This window comes from Musca vetustissima, unplaced genomic scaffold (genome assembly GCF_032173495.1).
Source record: "Musca vetustissima isolate MV318-11 ecotype Yass unplaced genomic scaffold, APGP_CSIRO_Mvet_v1 utg69497, whole genome shotgun sequence".
Classification (NCBI taxonomy): domain Eukaryota; kingdom Metazoa; phylum Arthropoda; class Insecta; order Diptera; family Muscidae; genus Musca; species Musca vetustissima.
In genome coordinates this window covers 170677-184911 of record NW_026883721.1, presented here as the reverse complement: position 1 = coordinate 184911, position 14235 = coordinate 170677, and the positions used below count along the sequence as shown (strand labels likewise).

Here is a 14235-nt window from a genome sequence, read left to right as displayed (position 1 = left end):
ATTTTATTCTTCTCGAAGCGATTACGCAATTGGGAATCTATTCGGTTAACAAGATTACGCGTTTCACATACATACCGACAGAATCGGAACTACAAAAATAAAACATCCGAAAACAAATAACAACAATAGTAGCAGCCCGCACTTTTGGTTGTTGTTGCTACTACCGCAGTGCATGTCATCATGGGTGATTTACTATCGGATTTTGGCGATCTAATGTTTAGCCTAGTCATTGGCTATATTGGCGCTGTTGAATTTCTCTATGTGGTACGTCATCTCTACCACTGGACGTGCAACCATGACGGCACGGATGCCATCAGCGACACAGACAGTTTGGCCCACCTACAACAAAATATGCGCGAACAACTGGCCGCTGCCAAGGCCACCGAGGATGCGGCTGGAAAGAAGGCCATGAAAGATGGTGTCTTGTACGAGGACGGGTTTCGTATCGATCCAAATCAAGCTGACATTGACAACTTGAAAGAGCAACTCAACAAGAAGGCGGAACGGGACCTGAAACGGGCCGATTTGGAAAAAGAGCTGGACAAACAGAAACAAATTGCCGAACAGACTCGCAAAGAATTACAAGAGGCCGAAGCCGAAGTGGCTCGCCAACAAAGAGAGGTCGAGGAGAATGAGAGGAAGATACGTGAAGCAGAATTACAACGGGAGAGAGAACAAAAGCGACGAGAAGAAGAAGAAAAACGCTTAGCCGAGGAGAGAGAACGTAAACAAAAACAAGAAGAAGAAGAGCAACAGAAACGCATTGCTGAAGAACAAGAGCGAAAACGGAAACAGGAAGAGGAAGATCGACGCCGCCAAGAGGAGGAAGCAGAGGAAAATACTCGACGGCTTCTAGAAGCTGAACGTCTGAAAGAAGAACAACAACGGCAAGCCGAAGAACAAGCAGAACGCGAAGAAAATGAAAGAAGACTTCTGGAAGCCGAGCGTGAAATGGAAGAAAAACAACGTCTCGCCGAAGAAATGCTCGACTCTGAAGAATTAACCGACAATGAGCGCCAACTCATTGCCTCCATTAGAGAGCGGGACATAGCCGAACAGCATGACGAGGCTAGTGCTCAAAAAGAAGCTGAACTTTTACAGCGCATTCTCAAAGCACGAGAACAACTTGGCGAAGAATCCGAGGAGGAACAGAGCCAACGACTTTTCAGCCATGAACGAGATCGCGAATTAAAACAAAAACGCATCGAAGAAAATGCACGCCTTTTCCTCGAAGCTGAAAAGGAAATGGCCAACTTACAAGAGCTAATGCAAGAGGCAGTGCAAAAGAAAGAATTTGCATCGAGTCTGGACAGTGCGCCACAGACGCCTGCTATCGAAGAACCCTGTATCAAAAAGACCGTCTATCCCCTGCAAACAGATGAAGCCCCCGTGGCTCATCGTGTCAAAACCCAATTGGCCCAAAACAGTGATGACTCATATTCCATATCCACAAAATCTCTGTTATTCCCCGGTATATCGGATGACGCCTCCTCCAACGATCCACCTTCCAGTAAACAGTCCTCTTTCAGTACTCAACCCTCTGACGAAGTTACCACCAGCAATGAATCACAATATCTTCGACAGGAGCGACAAGAACCCGATGGTGAAGATACCACCATTTCACAGCAATACTCCGACGACTACTTGCGTTCGCTAGACGGCATCAAGAGTCGGCCATTGTCACGGGAAGATCGCTCCGGACGGCGTATAGCCTTCAAGAAACGTCGTTCCAGTGGTAGTTCAAATTCATCACGTGAATCTCGTACATCACGCGATGAAGAATTGAAAATGTTCACCTCCTTGGAGGAGGAAGAAATGAAAGACGGTGGAGATGCGCAATTTACACCCATCCGTTATACCAGTGAACCAACGCTCAAAGTTAAGGGACACCATCGCCGTCACAAAAGAAGTCCGGCAAAGGATATGCGATCAGGTGATGATAGTTTACGCAGTTCTTTGGAGCGTTTAGGCGAAGAGACCATAAACCCGTGGGGCGACGTTGTACCGGAGCATTATAAAGACACGGAATTCTGGAAGCGTGAAAAGGCCATCTCCATAGAAGAAGAACGCGACGTGGAAAAGCCAACATCTAGCGAGGAATTAAATTATGATACAGCTACAAATCTGCCAAGTGCTTCATCGTTTGAGGAAGCCACTCAAATTCAGAATGAAGAAGCTTTACAAAATCTGAGAAAGCAAGATAGCAACAAAGAATCGAAGGTATGTTGGAGATTTGTATTAAGATGAAGAGGTGCGGCTAAATAATTACATTTTTTGCAGGAAGAGGAATTAGCTACCAAAGAAGATACTGCCCGAAGTGATAATAATGCAAATGTAAGTAAAATAATATTTTTCACATTTTCTGATATAAGGACATGGAGGAAAATATCCCAGTATGCCAAGGTGGAGAACTCGACTTTTAAACAATCATAATTAGATTAGTTTTCTTATTATTTTACAAATTATCGATTATAAGTTAGTGAAATTCCAAAGATATCCTAGATTCGACCTCATACAGCCTTAAAAAAATACTACCGGAATTCCACGTCAAAAGTCCCGACCTGGCTCCATACCCACCGCTAATCTTCTAACCTCTTTATTATGTCCCACTCAAAGTCCTTGCAAAATATTTTTTCATTAGTTCTCTACAAAAGGTTTAAATTCAAGGTGTCAGCTTAAACAACTCCTAAAAATATTTCTAATAAATCCAAGTTTTCGACTTAAATATTCCTTTACAAATGATTTAAACAAGCCATATACGTTTTGTGATAAGTTTGGAAATCACTAGATTTGTGTCGTTCCGGAACGAACTAGTTCAAAGAAACTATTCTCCACAAGGAACGATCGGTACTAGGTTTAGTTCTTTTCATCGTTCATTTTTCCTCTATATCATGTAGTCCCTTTAAACTATGGAACTAAATGAATGAAAAATTTCCAAAAGTCCTAGGTGGTCCTAATAATTTCTTTCAAAGAGTGACAATAAGTTCTGCCTTTAAAATTGCATACTGGGATACTGTATTACCTCACATTCACCGTACACACAATTGAAACACCGTTCGAATTCACCAGATTCATTTTTGCTTTATAAACCTTCCGATTTTTTATTTTGGCTTTTTTATGCTTTAAAATGTTGCATCCTTCTGCTTTCGCTTTATATGCTTGCCGCTTCTCCACACCTTAAATGCATAGCTTCAAACCTCCACAGCAACGGAGAAGGAATCATCGCCTTCTCGTTCCTCGTCTTCGCCTCGTTTAAGACGTAGTCCACGCATAGAAGAAATGGATCAATACGAAGAACGCTGGAAAGAATCCAATGAACCCTCTTCGTCGAGCGCCGGTCCAAGTTCCACAATGAATACACCATCAATAACCGTTGACAAGCCTTTGGATTTTGGTACCTGGCGTGATGAACATGGTCTAATAATGGAGGGTTTGAGTGATTTCTATGATTTTACAGCTTCGGTTAATCCATCGCGTTCTCGTTCTACATCCAGAAACCCATCAAGAAATCCATCGCCAGCAAATACCGCTCCCAATACTCCACAACCGAAAAATGTTTCATTTGAAGCGAAAAGTGCCGAGACAAAAGTGGAATCTCCTACAACGCCAAATACGCAAAAGGCCCTGGATGGTGGACCATGGCGCGATGAACATGGTTTACTTAAGGAGGGACTAAGTGATTTTTATGATTTTCAAGCTTCGGTTAATCCCTCGCGTTCACGTTCTACATCAAGAAACCCATCACCGGCAAACACCGCTCCCAGTACACCCGAACCGAAAAATGTCTCTTGTGAAATTAACGAAATGCTGAACAATGAAACATCCGCCAATTCAATTGTTGATGTCTACGATGATACTGGTGAGGATCTGGATGCCAATGAATTTACCAAAGAGAACATAGGCAAATTCTTGGACTCTCTGAATAGTGAAAATGAAAATTCAACAGAAAACGGTGACAATTTTTTACCCTCTGAGGAGAATGACAAGTTTTTACAAAATCGTTTAGAACATGTCGCAGATGATCAATCGACTGGTATTCGGAGTGCAAATTTTGCTCTACCCCTGGTAAATGTAATTGATGACAGCTCTCAAATGGATCCAATCGAGTCTCCAACAGCTTTTGAAAACGATGAAATGAATAATTTGGTTGCCAATTTGCGGGCTCAACGTTCCAGATCACGTTCCCGATCAAAATCTCCTCTTCCCACCTCGGATAATATTCAACGCAGTTTGGAAACCCGACGCCACAAACTGATCAAACACAATGAGGATGTATTGGAAAAGTTAATCGAATCGAAACTATTGCCAGAATCTCCCGAACCAGATGTTGAAGTTGAAGATTTTTCCAAAGAATCAATGAGTCTATTAGTGGAATCGTTACGATCTGAGCGTAGTCGATCACATTCTCAGACATTGGGCGTCGATTTGCAATCCCATCGCAGTCGATCCCAATCTCGTTCTCGCTCAAAATCTCCCTTGCCCACGGCCGAGAATATTCAACGAAGTTTGGAAACACGTCGCAACAAACTGATCCAACACAATGAGGAAATTTTCGATAAATTAGTCGAATCGAACTTATTGTCCCTTAATGACGACCCTGTCGTTCCTTCTCCACAGGATGATGATGAGGATTGTAGTCGTGAATCTGTCAGTTTATTGGTTGAGTCACTTAGGGTTGAACGTAGTCGATCTAGATCGCGTTCATGTTCCCCCATGCCTAGTACAGAAAATATCGAGCTCCGTCTTAAAGATAATGATGGGCTGAATGAAAAGTTTGCCCAGGAAATGCAATCTTCCGGAATTCCTCCGCCCTTTAATGCCCCATTAGTTTCAATTGAAAGTGTAGCTCCTGATTCCCAAGATACCAACGATGACGATTGTAGTCGGGAAGCAGTAAGCTTACTGGTTCAATCTCTTAGAGCAGAACGCAGCCGATCTCGTTCTCGTTGCCGATCTCCCATACCAAGTTCCGAACACATTGAGCAACGTGTCAAAGATAACGAAGACGACATTAATGAAAGGTTTTCACAACAAATGCAATCATCCGGAATTCCTGCAGCTTTTACTGCTCCCCTGGTTTCAATTGAAGTCACGGAACCTGACAGAGAACCTTTCACAAAGGCGGAAGAGGAGGAATGTTCAAGGGAACAAATGGATTCATTGGTACAATCTTTACGGGTGGCTAGATCACGCTCACGTTCCAAGAGTCCCATGCGTTTGCCAACAGCTGCAAATCTTAGCAAAAGTTTGGAAGTGCGACGCAGCAAACTAATTGAAATCAACGATAATATCAAACAAGATTTGGAAGAACGGGCACGTACACCTGAACCTCCTCAGTTGACGGTAGAATATGTTTATGAATTTGTGGAAAATTCCGAAGAGACTAGCGAAAGTTCTAAACGTTGTCGTTTATCAAGATCCCGCACACCATCTCGCTCACCAGAAACCCAAGATGGAACTCCGTTCTCACGCAACCCTTCCAGATCGGTTTCTCCCTCACAGGATTCTGATTTTCATGTTATGCTAAACCTGGAGGGTTCTCTAAACAGAACCTTGACGAAAAACACCGAAGTCTATGAAACTTCCTTGGCCCAACGACAAAAGCAATTGGACGTGGAAGCATTGGAAACATTGAAATATGCCTCGGAAGAAATAGAACTGCGCACTTTATCGCCATTGAGTCTAAGCCCAAGAGAAAGCAACGAGGGAAACGCACAAGACGAAGAAGAAGAGGAAAATAAAGATCTGTTGACTGGTTTACCAATGGCCGAACGCCATAAAATGCTAAGGAAATCTCCCACCACTCCCGATTACGACCGAACCATATCCGAGGAAATGCGTGACGTTGATCGCATCAAACAGGAAAGACTACAAAAGGGTTTTATACGCTCCACCTATGTGGGCGAATCGATGGATTTGGTTGGCACCGAATATGAAACAATGAGAAGGGATGCGGAGCGTTTTCGTAGATCACGAAGTCCTACCCCTTCATTTTCTGAATCACCTGTTGAGCCCGGACAAATGTCAGCGGCTGAGAGGCGTCAAATCCAAGATATGGTCTTGGCCGAATTGACAGGATCCAGTGATCCAGTACGTAATACCGGAGCCATACCCAAAATTCAGGGATCAATGTCCGTTGAGGGCGGCACATCAATGGAATTGGAAGATATGCGACGCAGAAATGCCGAATTTCAAAGATCAGCTAGTAGAAGTCGTTCACCATTGGGAGAAACGGAATTAGCCGATTTGGCAGCCATTGAAGAAGAATCTACGAAGCGAAAGCTGAAAGATAGGGCCTTGGACGAAATCTGCAACATTAATAATTTTCAAGAATTCTCGCGTCATCTGAATCCCCATTACTTGGATGAAGATCGCAGAGCTTCCGACTCGGCATTGATAACAAAACCCGATATTCTCATCCAGTGGCAAGATAGCGACTACGCTGATCTCGAACCCGAGGAATATCACCATTACCGTCGTTTCTCGTTGGCCCAGGAACAGCAGGTGGAGGAATATCCAAGCGATGATTATATTTTTATTCAGCAAATAGAAGTTAGGACTCGTAGTGGTTCCAGGACTTGGACTCGAGAGGATTTTTACTCCGAAGATTCCAGTGATTTTGTAATAAAGGAAAGTTCTGAAGATTTGGAAACGGAACCCGAGGTTCTGGAGGAGGGAGAAGAAGATAACGACGAAGGTGAAGTTGATGTTGATATGGATGTTGTGGAAGCGGAAGCCGAAGAAAACGACAACAGTGAAGTTGCAGATGAGCTGATTGAACCGTACGAAGCTGACGGCGATGATGACGACGAAGAAGAATCCAACGGTAGCGACGATCGCCGCACCGTAATCGAAGTGGATGATGAAATCGATGAAGATATTTCAGACTTTAACGAACGCGGTCCAGCTGAGGAGTCTCATCACGAACAGTCCGAGTGCGAGGAGGCTGAACGTGAAATGGACCGCTATGCTGGTCGTGAAGCCAGAGATTGGGACCAAGTGGTGAATGGCAACGAACTATTTGCCAGTGAACAAGAAGATTCGGAAGGAGCAGTGGGCGGTGGAACGAGTAGCTCACCCTATGACTCCGATTCATTTGCCATCGATCAAATTTACGATGAAGCCATTAGGAATCGAAAACAATCGGGTATCTTAAGGGAGTTCGATAGTCTGCTCAATGAGATGAGTAGCAGTTCTATTGAGAACTCCGTACGCGATATGGAGGAGCAATATGCCCTGTGGTCAAAGACCCACAAGAAAACAAAAAACTTGGAATTCTCTGCATCTTTCCTTGAGAGTGAACGTAAGGACACGGAAATGCGTTATTTGGGTGATGCTAACACCAGTGCTCGTCAGTCGACCCGTTTACGTTCCAGGTATGGTTACAATCCCGTCCTACAGGCCTCCACAATACCCGATGACATTGAAGTCGATTTGAATTACAAACCAAAACGGGAATATAATTGGCGTAAGAATTTCCGTTTATCCGATGAGGAGCCACACAACGAGGCCAATGAGAACGAGACAAATGGAGATACTTTAGATAACCAACAACAACAGCAACAACAACAAAGTGAATGGGATTTCGATAAAGAAGAGAAGGCAACGGAAACTCAAGAGGCTGTGGAGAAACGCAGATTCAGCTTGGGAGGTGAGAGTGTAACACTTTTCAGTCAAAGTCCCGAAAGGCTACCACCTCCACAGGAACAGGAGGAGGACGACGAATTGAATACGAAGGCAGAAAGCGTGGAAAATGTGATCGAAGTGAACTACATCGTCCAAGAAGCGATCGTGGATGAGGAATTAGACAAACCAAAGAAGAAGAAAACCAAAAAGAAAACTCGCAAAGGTTCCAAGGGCAGCGTGGATATATTGAATCGCATTGACGACGATAACGATGACTATGAACCACCGATCTACAGTCGTCGCAGCAGCAGCATACAAATGGAAACAGATTCGCCGAAGCGTAAATCACGCTCAAGGCGTAGCTCACGAAGCAGTGTCACAAATGATGATTCATTTGGTCTATATTCCCCACGAAACAGTGTCGGCTATGCTGATCCAACTCAAGATATTATTGAAGAGTATTCAGAGGTCTCCGTGCGACCCAAGAAAATCAAGAAGCGCAAGAAGGTAAAGGAAACACTAAATGATGTCAGCGAAGTTGCCAAAGAGGAAATTACGATTAGTAATGGTGCGGAACCAGAACCAATTCTGGATATTGGAGATACGGCATCGGCAATTATTACCCCAGATTCGGCGTCAGCCAACGTTCTCTCAATGCTTAGCCCGCAGGAGAGTATTTGTGTGACACCAGCATCACTGGATTCCGAATTAAGTGTGGACTCAAATCAAACAGGGAATTCCGCCAATTCGACGGTGAACATGGCAAAATTGTCGACACAATCCTCTGTAAGCTCACCGGTGGACTCATTTGACATCCTGAAAGATGCCAACTTTTATCCTCTCTTTTAAAACTAAGGCTGTCGTTTTTATAATGCAAGTATTATGTGTGGAGTGTGGTGTTTGTTTTCTCTCTCTCTCGCTCTCTTTCTCTCCAAATGTTGGTGATTGTCTGCCAGTGATTGTTCGACAGAGTTGTATTTCGTTGTGTTTGTTTTGTTTGTGCTCTCTTTTTCTGTTGACATGTCTCTCGATAACGATTTTTAATAATATTTTTTTTCTTTCGTTTTTTTTATTTTATTTTTTATAGACACTTTCATGAAAATACAAAGTAGAAAATCCCGTAGCAAATGCACGTTTTATGCACCCCGTCAATCAGTCCGTCCCATCATCATCCTGCTTGTCTGCCTGCGCCCTAAAAGCGCCAGCCAAGCATTTGAGACCGATATCGCAACGCTAAAAAGTCCAACCTTGCCAAACATTCATCGTCGCCGTTGCCACCACCACCACCGACACCACTTTCGATTACACCAAACAACCGACAAACCAAACCCCACGACCAGAATAAAAGACACCTCTCACCGAAAGCAGATGCATACCATTCAAGGCTAGAGCCTTGAATCTGCCATGTTCAGTGCCGAATGAGAGGAATTTTGTAAAATATTAAAAAAAGTGAACAACGCAAAAAAAAAATGAAATGTAAAAAAATCTGTTGTCGAAAGAAAGCCCCATTTGTGACACACTTGTATACATTTTTCTTTTAGTTTATAGAACTCATTTAGAATTTCTTTTCTTAAATATATAATTTATTTAATAATTAATAAAATAAAAAAAACATGAAATTGCGATAATATTAATTACTTTGCTGTGGTTTCCGTATTGAAATTAAAAAATATCAAAATACTATACAGCAGCTGTTGTCTGCCGTATTGAGATTTCCATCAACACTTTTATTTGAGGTTATTTTCGTGTTTTTGTTTCTCCGAATAAAATACCTCTTAAGATCATTTGCAGAATGCGGATATAGGTCGCTTATAGAGGAGGATATACTATATATACATGTATGTGCGGTTGTGTGAGTGTGTGTTCCTGTCTGGTTAAATTGTTTTCTTCCATTAAATTTTACATTTGTTCCACAACAAAATTCCCACCAGAAACAACAAGAAAGCGAAAATATATTTGGCATTCAACAAATCATCCCCTTTTGTCGGTACCTTTGCCTGACCAAAGAGGGGGGTAGTGAACGGAGACAAGATATTCGAAAGGCAAAACAGATTTTTTAATTGTCGACATTGCATTGCTGATCATTGGATATCTAAAAATAGAGCAAGTCAACATCGAAAGCCAACCAAATAATGGCAAATATCTCATCATCCACATGCACAGTGGAGCGAAACACCATTTTAAAAAACATTTTTTTTTAACTTTTAAAACGTGAATATATATTTTATAGTGATTTAATATAATTATTTTTATATAATTTTATAATTTAAGAAAGGAAATAATCTGGTACTTGAGAACCGGCAGAGATCTTCTAACTACATGAATGCAACTCAGAATCAAACTTTTAAAGTATCACCCTTTAATGATGGTTAATTCTAGATGGAACCAAACCAATGCCGCAGAAATTGCCTATTTCGGTTTAAATCTAAATTAGGGATACGCAGCCGAGTCCAAAAGTCGATTTCTGCCTTTTACTAAAAACCGACTTTTCCATCTTTCGATTTTGTCTTGTGATTACAATCCAAGTACTTATGAAGACTTAAGACTTTTCAATACAAAAAAAGTCGCTAAATCGATTAGTCGAAAGTCGATTTACTTATCTCTAATCTGAATTCCGGTTGAGACACCATCGTCTGGGGTTGACCACGAACTTTTCTTGGTGTGCGGATCATTTGTAATACCGATAGTATTCGGAATATTCAATATATGACTTTGAAATTTGGCACATTCAATGCTACCTCTCCGAGGATGATTTGTATTTTAAATGAATCCACGTTCATACGAAAAATGACTAACACTTTTTAGGGTAACTCCAATATAACTGTACCTCCCAATTTCGGTATTTTAGGCGCTTTCAAACAAATTGGCGAAAATGTTTATTTTAGATTGTCATTGGGTAGAAATTGCACTAATATAATAATTTGGGGTCCAAACTTCCATCAGAACAAAATTACAGGCCAGGATTGTAATTTTCATTATTTTTTCGATTAAATATTTGTTTTACAATATGATATTTTAAGTCATCATTGGATGGCAAATATCGGTCCATCTTTTGGTATAGCCCTCGTATCCAGCCTTTTTATAGGCATTTTCATAGTTCAAAGCGCATTTTCCAAACTAAGTGTCTGTTCAATTGCCCGACCTGAGTTTCTTTAGTTTGGTATTTCGTTCTCTTCTGACAGCAATTTAGCATGACATTGCTCCTATATAAATGTCCCGAATAATTGTAAGTATTTTTGTATTAAATCACACTTGCGTTTCTAAGTATGTGGACGGTCTGTCAGAAGTGTTCCGTATATCCTAAAGCTTCTTAAACTTTCCTACTTTTCCCTTGTCGGGAGGGTACTACCCAATTTTTATGTTTTTTCCGAACCTGCATTAGGTCAGAAGATGGCCAACTCGATGATAAAAACATAAATATTATAAAAATTAATGATGAACCTTGTGCGGTCCCAATTTGGCAAACCTTAATGTTTATTCTAGCCATAAATGTGTTGCCACTATCGGCCATATAGTTCTTTAATCACTGGTACCTTCTCTATAAACTGTTCAAATTTTGAAAAAATAAAAATTTAATATAAAACCCTTTGCGGTCCCAATTTGGAAAACCTCAATATTTATTCTAGCCATAAATTTGTTGCTACTATCGCCTATATAGTTCTATAATCTCTGGTACCTTCTCTATAAACGGTTTAAATTTTGAAAAAATTTAATATAGAACCCAGTGTGCGTAGCAGTATAGTCGGACGGAGCCGACCATATGGTACCCTCCACAACTACTGTTGTTCTGTATTCTGAGTCTGGGCAATATTTCGCGATATTTGAACCCTCTTGACCGATTATAGACCAAGAAGGTGTTTACGCCTTAAAATAAAAATTTGGTCATTTTAGGTGACGGTTGATTTGACCCTCGGAATATTCACGGATCATCATCTTAACAGTCGTTCTAAATAATATAATAATGGTCTCTAGAGCGACTTAAATATTTGACAAATATAAAGTTTTCGTTGCATTGCACCCCCTAAATATCTTCTCAACATCATCGAAAATTATAGGCGTCGTCCTTGACAGTAACCGGAACTTTAAAATTCAGCGCAACATTTCGAACCTTTAGTGTATCTAGTATTACTAAACAATATTATAACAAATAGACACCTTTAAATATTTACGTATAACTCCATACAATAATATAATAGGTATCAATTCAAAGGTCAACCACTCCTCTATCAACTTCTCGGGTCTATGCCCTTCAGTAGTAAATATATATGTCACACAATACAAATTCTGTAATTTTTCACAAAAAGTCTGGATCCATTTAACCCGCTAAATATTGGCTGATCTTCTTAAAAACAATCAGCACATCCCATCCTGGTGTAACTGTTCATGGCGTTCGGTTCATAATTGTTGCCTCTTGAGCCAGACAAAACTGTTCTACATGCAAAATTTCATGTCGATTGGTCCGTAAATAAATGTTGGCGACACCGACTTTTGTGATGTCTTCAACATCGTGAAAACTTTTTTCTGATTATCATTATATATATATATATATATATATATTTCATATATATATTTCATAAAATAAGTCAATTTTCAGTATTACAATTTATTTCCATTATTAACCACTGTTTAATATTTTTTTAAAAATTAAATTCAGTAATTTACTTTTTTTAATAGACATTTTTTAATTACATTGACATTCTTATTTCAAATTAATTTAAATTATTATGGACGGATGATATAATAAAACATTAGGAAATTATTATAAAATTTTATATTAATTAACCTCCAACATATGCTATTATATACTATATATAATATATGTAGTAAACTATTTTGAAATAAACCATATATGATCATTATTTATACACGTATCCCTGGCAAAAAGATATATTACATTTTTGTAAATGATTTTGTTTCGTTATTTAGAATACAACTGATGTTAATTTTTAAATGTATATACCATATCAAGGTTCCACTGTTTAATGAATTTCGTAGAAAGCTCATAAGCACCATGTTTCTATTTTGACACGTGATTTGTCTCTTGTCTTTGCGTCACTGCTATGTTTTCGGCTGATTTATGTTGAATGCTAAACAAATGTGTTTTTTATGATTGAAGTGAAAAAAACGTCAAACCTTCCAACAAAAGTCTCTACAAATGTTGGTCATCTTAAAATAAAATTTATAAATAGTACACCATTTGAAAAAAAAATATTTATATATATGGGCAATATTGCCAATTTTTTAACATAGCTGAAGCGGAGGTTCCCCCTTTATAACTCGGGAACTACTTAAGTATATGAAAAAAAGTGAATAGTTTTGGGTTAATTGATCTGTCGTTGCAAACTGTTCATGATATTGACCTCCAAACTTTATTTTGGTGGAAGCTGTGTCTACTTTAATTTAAAAAAATGTGTAAAAACAGGTTGAGGCGAACCAGTTTTTTTATGTTTTCTATCGATTTGTGACTAAGCCACTCATTGCACGGTCTTCGTGTCAAAATAAAACTAGAAGCCAACAAAATGGGGACTACGCCCCTTATGTATCATTTTTCAAAATTTTAACTGCATCTACCTTTAAATGATGCTGACATTTTGAAGCTCGATTTTGAATGTTTTTCTAATTTTACTTCTAGCTTTAATACGCAAACAGGATTTTCTAAACATCAATTATAAGATTATTGTAGTCGCGAATCTGCGTAATTTGATATGTATTTTGTGTATGTAGTATGCACAGCTTCAGAGTAATATTCATCCGAAGGTGCGAATTTTGTGCGATCAAATTTCTAAAAAACCTATTTTTCGGGCCAAATTTTTAGATCTGTCAACTGAATGATATGGGTACCCGCGATCAATAAGGTTTTTTACGTTTCGGATGATATAAAATCTTCTTCGTGAAAATCCATCTACTAGAACGGCGGGAACTGGACTTCCAAAAACACGAAATTTGGCAAAAAATGTTTTTGAAAATATCGTGGATTTACTTGCGTTTTCTGTGTATCATTTCCGCTGTAATAAATGACCTCATACGGATTTTGATCTTTTTCGAAAAGAGAACTTTAAAAACGTCAGCCGAAAGAGAGATGTACGCAATTTATCTCAAAAATAGATTGTGCTGGCACATCCATGGTTCTTAATGGACCACATTGAAATGGTATAGGTCGATGTATTTTTTTAGGGTGCACACCGAAATCGGATGCGCGTTAATGGCATATGGAGTTTTCGGAAATTATTCGCGTTTTACGATTTTTTGGGTACTTCAATGCAACGTGTGGCACATCTTAGCCGTCAAATGAAATTTCGCAAACTGTATATGGATTGGAAGATAAACTTCAGTACTTCCTGGAAACCGCATGCGCATCAAATGATTTTGAGAATTAAGCGATTTACACGCAATTTAAAATGTATATTTCATAATATTATTTTATTTTAAGATTTATTCATATTTATAGAATTCTAAGATTTATCGGAAGGGTCTTGATATAATCCGCAAGGCGTATACTTATACACAAAAAGTGATTATTATTATATATGTCAATTTTTCGGCGAAATTCGGGTAAAATAGCAGAATAACCCCAACATTTTTTTCTGAAATTTCTTGTATACAATTAAA

General features: G+C 39.5%; 2 protein-coding genes across 4 annotated transcripts in view; both read left to right on the top strand.

The window, feature by feature from the left end:
- Positions 1-14235, top strand: part of LOC133330736 (eukaryotic translation initiation factor 4E1) — a 158357-nt gene that overhangs the window by 35063 nt on the left and 109059 nt on the right. The gene's annotated exons all lie outside the window — the stretch shown is intronic.
- LOC133330735 (four and a half LIM domains protein 2) overlaps positions 1-14235 on the top strand; it is a 283851-nt gene that overhangs the window by 185040 nt on the left and 84576 nt on the right. The window contains exon 1 of one of the 3 annotated variants that reach the window (XM_061539145.1): positions 2285-2334. The exons of the other annotated variants lie outside the window; for them this stretch is intronic. The gene's annotated coding sequence lies outside the window, so the exon portion shown is untranslated. Of the gene's footprint in view, positions 1-2284; positions 2335-14235 lie in introns of those variants that run through there. 3 annotated transcript variants of the gene reach the window in all.